Below are 7,988 nucleotides of genomic sequence, written 5' to 3'. Positions count from 1 at the left end.
CAAGGAGTGCCCGAACCGGGTCAGCCACACAGGGGCCGTCGGCACTGCAGTGCTGCTGCTGTTTCATTCTGGTTCTGCTATTAAAAAAAAATAATTGGCGTCAACTTTCTCCTTTTTAACAATATTAAAAACATTATTATTTTAAAATTTGTTATAGGGCACACGTGCTCACCAGAGACACAGAGAGCGAGTGGGGAAGTCAAGCCACCAGGTCCAGGACTCAAAACTGCAGCAGGCCATGTGGGAGCCACCTGCTGGCCTCCGTGCCGTTATTTTGTTTTTGAGAGAGATTTTTGCTACAGGGCACATGCGTGCACCAGAGACAGAGATGGAAAGTGAGAAATCACTAACCAGGGGGTTTTGGCCGTGTCCCACTTCCTTCCTTTAAATTGGCAGGGGTGTATACTGGGTGTGGGGTGGGGAAGTGCCCCAGTGGGGTATGGTCATGCTGTGAATCCTTCTCTCTGTCCCGTGGGATTTTGGACATGCATGCACACGTACCTGCTGGGTTTTTCCAGCTGCTGGGTTTGGGACTTGAACCACACAGTTGGCTGCCTTTACCACCATGCCCTGGCTGGCCCTTGAGTTGCCTATTTATTGCTAACTTCTAAGTCTTTTGTATGTTCTGAATACAAGTCCCTTAACAGAAATACGATTTGCAAATGTTCCCCCTTTCTTCGGGCAGTCTCACTTTCTCAGCGGCGGTACCTGCAGCACATATTTTCAAGTTTCATGTGGTTCGGCTGACTCGTCACCACCGTTATTGCTCGTGCTTCGGTGTGACGGCTAAGAAACCACTGCCCGAACCAAGGACACAAAATTTTTTTTTTTTTTTTGAGAGGTTTTTGCTATAGGGCGCATGTGCTCACCAGACAGAGAAACAGAGACAGAAAGCGAGAAATCACCCTCCAGATGGCCACGCCACGCTACAATCCCTTCTCCATTCTCTCGGGATCTTGGGCAGGCACGCACATGTGCCCAGCTTGAGTTTAAGCCACCGGGTCCGGGACTCGAACTGCGGTCGACCACGTGGGAGTCCAGCGACATAGCCATTACACTAACTGCTGGTCCCAGGACACAAAGATTTGATGGCCTGTTTCTTTCTGTTTTCTGCTGAGAGTCTTCTTACACTCTTGTCACTTACATTTAGGGCTAGGAGGATCTTGAGTTATTTTTGTATGTGAGATAGAGTCCGGCTTCATTCTGCCTGTGTATGTCAAGTCCCAGCATCTGCTGAAGAAATTTCCCCACTGAAAGAATCCAAGTCCAACTGGGCACTCTCAGAAAAGCCCTGGCCTCTCAGTTCAGTCCCTTTGGTTTACGTACCTGCCCACGTGCCAGGACCCCCGCCTTGGTCACTGAAGCTTTGCCGTACGTCTTATGAACCTGGTAGCACGAGTCCCGTCCACTCTCTGACGTTGTTTTGGTGAGTCTTGGTCCCTTACACTTCCATGAGTTTCAGCACCAGCTGATGTTTCTCCAGAAGCGTGTGGGGTTTGAGAGGGGTCGCCCTGAGTCTGCCAGTCCAGCTGAGGAGCACTGCCACCTTAAGTCCTCCAGCTTATGAACATGTAATGACTTTCCATTTATTCAAACCTTCAACTTTTTGGAGAGGTTTTATGCTATAGGGCGTGTGCACCCGCCAGAAACAGAGAGAGAGACAAAGAGAAAGTGAGAAATCACCCCCATGCCACAGTCCCTTCTCCTCTTGGGATCTTGGGCATGCACGCATGTGTGCCCGGCGTGAGTTTAAGCAACTGGGTACAGGACTCGAACCGCGGTTGACTACATGGGAGTCCAGTGACATAACCGTTATGCCAACTGCTGGCCCCTAAATGTTCAATTTTTAAAAATTATCTTTGTAGTTTTCAGTATGTTATATATTTATTTATTGATGGAGACAGACAGGCACCTATAGAAGGGTCTCGCCAACTGTGTGCCCCCTCCGCCATCTGTCCAGTCAAGATCGTGGGTACTTGTGCCAGGGTGCTTAGGTCAGCCTGGAATCCAAACCCGAGTGTCCCCTGTGGTACCAGTGTCATGTGGCGGTGCCCTACCCCTGGACCACTGCAGGTGGTGGGCCTGAAAACCTAGTTTTGATGTTGCTGTAAATGGAATTGCTTTCTTAATTTCACTTTCAGGTTGTTCATAACTAGTATATATAGAAGTTCACCTGTTTTTTTCAAACTTGCCTCATTTTTTTTTTTTTAAGATTTTGCTTTACGGTACCCGTGCTTGCCAGAGAAAGTGAGAAACCACTCCCTTGGGGGATGGCCACACCACAATCCCTTCTCCCGTCTCCTCTCGGGATTTGGGGAATGCACACATGCACCCTGCATGGTTTTGAAGCTGCTAGGTCTGGGACTCGAACCGTGCTGTCAGCCGTGTGAGGTCCAGCGTCTTAACCTCCACACCACTTGCTGGCCCCTGAACTCAGTTTTTCTTTCTTCTTTCTATGTCCTTTCTTTCTTTTTCTTTCTGGTTTTTGCCATAGGGCATGTGTGCTCGCTCATTGGAGAGAGAGATAGGACAGGGAAAGTGAGAAATCACCACCCAGAGGAGGCCACACTGCAATCCTTTCTCCTTCATCCTCCTGGGATTCTGGTACCTGGTGTACCACTGGACCTGGGACTCGAACTGCAGTCAGCCACTTGGGAGTCCGGCACCTTAACCAGCACACTACCTGCTGGCCCCCGAACTCATTATCTCTAACAGATATTTTGCGTGTGCGGGTTCCTTAGCAGTTCCCATTGCATATGCATTTCCTTTGCAAATAGAGTTGTATCGCTTTTCCAATCTGGGTGGCTTGTCCGTCTTTTTCTTGCCTAATGGCTGCGGCTGGACACCTCAGCACCATGGCGACTGGAGGTGCTAAACGCGTACGTTGGCCTTGATCTGTGGGGCAAAGCCTTCAGACTCACCACCGAGTCTGACATGAAATGTGGGTTTTTCGCACATGGCCTTCATCATACCCTGTTGTCCTAATTGTTGAGTGTTCTTTCCATGAAAGGGTGTTCGACTTTCAAACGTCATCTGTTTTTTTTTTTTTTTTTAAGTTTTTGCCTTAAGGCGCATGCACTGGAGGAGGGAGAGAAAGCGAGAAGGCACCCCCCGGGGGGATGGCCAGGCTGCAGTTCCTCCTCCTCCCAGGATCTTGGGCTCGCACACACAAGCTCCCAGCTTGATTTTGAAGACGCTAAGTCGGGGTCCCGAACTGTGGTCCGCCATGTGGGAATTCAGCAACGTAATTGCTGTACCCTCTGCTGGTCCCGCCACCTGATTATCTAAAGTGCACCAACGTAGCTTTAAAGAACAGAAGTGTCGGGACTGCGGCGCAGCATACCAGGCCCGCGTCTAGGCACTTCGCTGCGCACACTTGGCTGAAACGATTCCTTTTCAGTTTGCCAGAGGGCACGTGCACACAGAGAAATAGACCGAGAAAGTATTCCCCGGGGGCATGCCATGCTGCGGTCTCTCCTCTGCTCTCTTGGGACTTGGGGCATGCACATAACACACACACCTGGTGTGACTTTCAAGCCACCGAGTCTGGGACTTGAACTACACTGTAGGCCATGTGGGATCCAGCTGCCTAACCCCATGCCACCTGCTGGTCCCACACAATTTTTTGTCGTGGGCAAAAATTTTTTGAAAAACCCATAAACTGGAATAGCACCCTGAAAACGTGTATCTGTGTGCATTTGCACCTGACTTCTTTCTTACGCTCTATAAATTCCCTTAGTTTATTCCAAGTCAGAGTCAGACTTTCATTTTTTTTTTTTATTTTTAAGAGAGAGATTTTGCTATAGGGTGCATGCGCTTGCTGGCCCCGGAGGATGGTCACACTGCACCCCCTTCTCCATCCTCCTCTTGGGATTTTGGGCACGCACATGTGCCCCGTTGAGCTTAACCACTGGGTCCTAGACTCACACCACGGTCAACTATGTGAGCGTCCAGCGACATAACCCTGACTCCATCTGCCGGTCCCACGACTTTATTTTTTTTTCTATGCTCATCTGAATAAGTTTGGGTTTTCCTTCATTTCTCACATTTTACTCTAAGGGTCGTATTTACATTGAGAAAAATAATCCAGTCTTACTTTACTTAATAGAGCACGACCAGAATGTTCAAGAATGAAGCAGGTGGGTCAGAGGACCTCGCAATGAGGGTGCGTGGCTGCCAAACTTGGGGCTCCGCGTGTGTGAGTGTGTGTTGGGTCATGATGTAAAATGCATTTTTTTTTTAAAGAAGAGGTAAAATGTCACTGTAAGCCCTTTCGTAAGAGGGGCAGGTGGGCCTCGACTAGGAAGCGCTCCCGGCCAGCGTCCGCCCTCCTAGCCCCGGAGGTTCCTGTACCGAGGGCAGCACGCACCCTCATCAGAGCCGGGTGGGGACTGGCTCTTGCTCTGGCTGGCATGTGGACATGGGAAACTGACTTTCAGGGGAAATCTCAGACTTCTAAATGCTGAAAAATAATCCAGAACTCGGAAAATGTAAACCACTGTAAGGATGAAAAAGCAGGTTACCGAATGCAGACGGCAATGCCTCTCTCCGGCTGCGGACCGCTCCGACGCGCAGACCTCGGCACACGGCATGCAAGGGCGATGCAAAAATAGTTTATTATGATAGAGTTTATGTAAAGTTAGGTAATATTTACAAAGTACAAATGGCCGGCTACATCCGGGGCACCGCGCACGGCACACGCAGGAATAAATATTCTGGTAAAATAACACTTCGATCGTAGTGAACAATGGATCACAAAGGATTTTTTTGGGAAAAAAGTCTCAAACTGAACCAAAAAGGCGTGAATTGTCAAGGAAAAACCAGAGAAGCCTAGCTGGTCAGGAGCCCTCCCCGCCCTGGGGTCCCTGTGAGCAGGGGCCGAGCCGGGGAGGCCGTGCTCACAGCCCGCCTGGCTCCCAGGCCCGCTCCCTCACGGCATCGGCGGCGTGGCGGGCACTGAGTCCTAGAACAGACACTCGACACCAGCTAAGGTACAAGCTGGGGCTCTGACCGTGGGTCACGGGACCTGGACAGGCTGTGCCAGAGGTGACGGTGACAGGTGAGCTGCGTCCACTGGACTGCATCCTCGCTGTCCTCGCCTGCTCCAGGCTTGGATCAGAGCGGGGTGCATTTGTGGGAAAAGCCACCAAGGGTTCTAATCCTGGAGGAGCTGAGCTACTTAACACTTCCCACGTGGGGCCTTGGGGAACCACTGGCGCCCTAGCAGCAGAGGAGCAGAAGGGCGCTGTGCACCCCGCAGTGAGTGCGTGACTGTCCCTGCGGTCCCCCGGCGCTCTGTGAATCAAGGCAGCCCGTGATGCGGCCGGCGGGGCAGGGAGCAGGCGGCCCACGCGGTGGCTCTGTGGGTCTCCAAACTGCCCTTCCTCTGCCCTGGCCCTGCCGCGCCCCCAGCTCCGAGGGGCTCCCCGTAGCCCCCAGGTCTCCCTGCGGTACTGCTCTACCCCGTTCTGAGCCGTGACCGCTTCTTGAGCAGCGGACACGCCGTAAAGCGCGGCCTCCACGGGGTCACACAGCTGGGAGCCGACAGCGCACCGCAGCCGGCCCTGCCCGTGGCGCGGGAGGTGCCGGGAACCGCGGGGACAGCCCTGCGACGCCAAGGCCCTCTGCTGCGGTGGCGCAGCTACCGGTCTCTTCATTTTCCCGGCTGGACGGAGAACGAGGACCAGGACAGGAGCCTTCAGTGGGAAACAGCGGGGCGAGGGGGTGCGAGGTGCCTGACCTCGGCCGCTGCTCACGGCCCAAGCTTTAAAAGATACACGTTATTAAAATTGCCTCCTCACGATGCGACGTGGGTTCAACGTGCCCTTGGAGCTGTTCTCCCCACCTTAAAAAGGGATGTCTGTGCAAGAGTTTTTTTTTTTTTTTTTTTTTTTTTTTGGATTTTTTCGTTATAGTTCTCACGTTCTGAGAAATCACCCCCCAGGGGGATGGTCACGCCACAATCCCTTCTCCTCCGTTCTCCTCTCGGGATCTTGGGCACGCACGCACACGCATCCGGCGTGAGTTTAAGCCACCGGGTCCGGGACGCGAACCGTGGTTGACTACGTGGGAGTCCAGCGACATAGCCATTACGCTAACTGCTGGTTCCCTGTGCAAGACTTTAAAAACGCACACTCTGACACTGTCGGAAGAACCCGTGCCGTCAGTCCGTGGTAAGGCCATCTGGAATAAAATGCACAGCTGCTCTTAAACACAGAGACGGCCAGCCCGTGCGGGAGCGGCTGCGAACAGGCGGCGTTGCCCGTCTGGGGGAGCGTGCTGGGAGCTGTGAACCCCCAACCATGGTTAAGAGTCGTGTGTTCTGGCGAAGGCTCTCCAAGGCGGAGGCCGGCTCCCCTTACAGAGCAGCGAGAGCCTGCAGCTGTCCTCTGCGGGCGCAGAGGTGGGTCAGGGTCTGTCCGTGGCAGCACGTGTGCAAGACCGAACCTGCCCCTGGCCGCGGCCTCCTGGCCACTCCGCTCCCCCAGGCCCACCTTTCTCCACCTGCTGAAGGCTGGCCGTGGTGCGCGGCCTACACACCGTGGGGCAGGCTGCGGGATGGCTGGCCTTGGCGCCCCGCCCAGCATCGGCTCTTGTGCTTGGGCGCAGCCCGGAGGCCTGGACAGGGCTTCGGAAAGCCAGGCAGCTGCTTAGCACCCGCCTGCTGCGATGCCGCCCTGTGCATGCCGCCCTGTGCCGGGCAGGCTGGCGACTCCTCCGGGCTCCGGGGCGGAGGCGGCTGTGGCCACGGAAGGGGGACAGCACGGCGGACGCTGACACCCTTTTGGACAAGGACGTCCCGGAGCCGCCTTCCCTCATTGTGCCGAGGCACTGAGAGGCGCCCCTGCCTCCGAGGGCCTGTTCAGATCTGCCTGGGACGGGCGGCTCCAGCTCGGCACCGGGATCTCAGGGCACCAGAGATTTCGATGAACTTTCTGGGGGAGCTCTCGTGATAATGCCCAACCTTTCTTTAAAACGTCACCGTGGGACTCCCCAGATGCAGAATATGCACTTCCCTGTCCTTTGTAAACTCCGGAAATGCTGAATTCCCCACCCCCGCTTTCTTGCTTACCAAAGGGTCACGGCTGTTTTTGGTTAGGTTTGGACGTGATGTCGTATAAAGCGAGGACCCGAATCCAGGCTCCGACAGGGCAGAGAAGCGAGACTTCCAGGAAGGGCAAACGTTACAGAGCGGCCGCCTCTCGGTTCTCTCCATGGAAACCGTCTTGGACCGTGGGTGGGAGAATGTGTGGCCGTGGACCGGCCAGAGCGGGCGCGCAGAGGGAACGGCACCCCCCGGTGGGACCAGGCTGTGGCCAGAGCTGCTCACCCAACCCTGGGCGTCGGGAACCACGGCGGCTTGTCTCCAAGGGCGCCCTCCCGCGCCAGCCCGTGCTGCTGTGGCTGGCCCGGGGGGCCCACAGGCACCCGCCAGCTCTCCGCATGTCCAGGTTGGTCCGTGTGGCCAAGGGCGTCCCACCCACCCTGCAGGGCGGCCAGCGCAGGAGGGCTTCCCGGTCTCCCGCCTTCTCCCCCAGGCCCCCAGTGTGACTGAGCCCGCGCTGCAGGTGCTGGTGGGGACGAGGTGAGGAGAGCCAGCGAGATGGGCCTCGTCCACTCCACCCTCCTCACCTGGAGGCGGGGAGCAGCTGGGCCCATGGCCGGTGGTGCCCACAGCAGCCCTGCAGGGAGCGGATGGTGGGGGGCCGGCACGCGGGTCTCCCGCCTTCTCCCCCAGGCCCCCAGTGTGACTGAGCCCGCGCTGCAGGTGCTGGTGGGGACGAGGTGAGGAGAGCCAGCGAGATGGGCCTCGTCCACTCCACCCTCCTCACCTGGAGGCGGGGAGCAGCTGGGCCCATGGCCGGTGGTGCCCACAGCAGCCCTGCAGGGAGCGGATGGTGGGGGGCCGGCACGCGGGGGCGCTCCCTCCCAGGCTGGGCTGCGCTGTTCCTAGGACACACCTGGGGGGGCAGGAATTCCATCCTCCC

This window comes from Tupaia chinensis, unplaced genomic scaffold, assembly GCF_000334495.1.
Source record: "Tupaia chinensis unplaced genomic scaffold, TupChi_1.0 Scaffold138725_1, whole genome shotgun sequence".
NCBI lineage: Eukaryota > Metazoa > Chordata > Mammalia > Scandentia > Tupaiidae > Tupaia > Tupaia belangeri.
The sequence above is the reverse complement of the archived record's forward strand: the minus strand, read 5'-3'. Positions refer to the sequence as shown.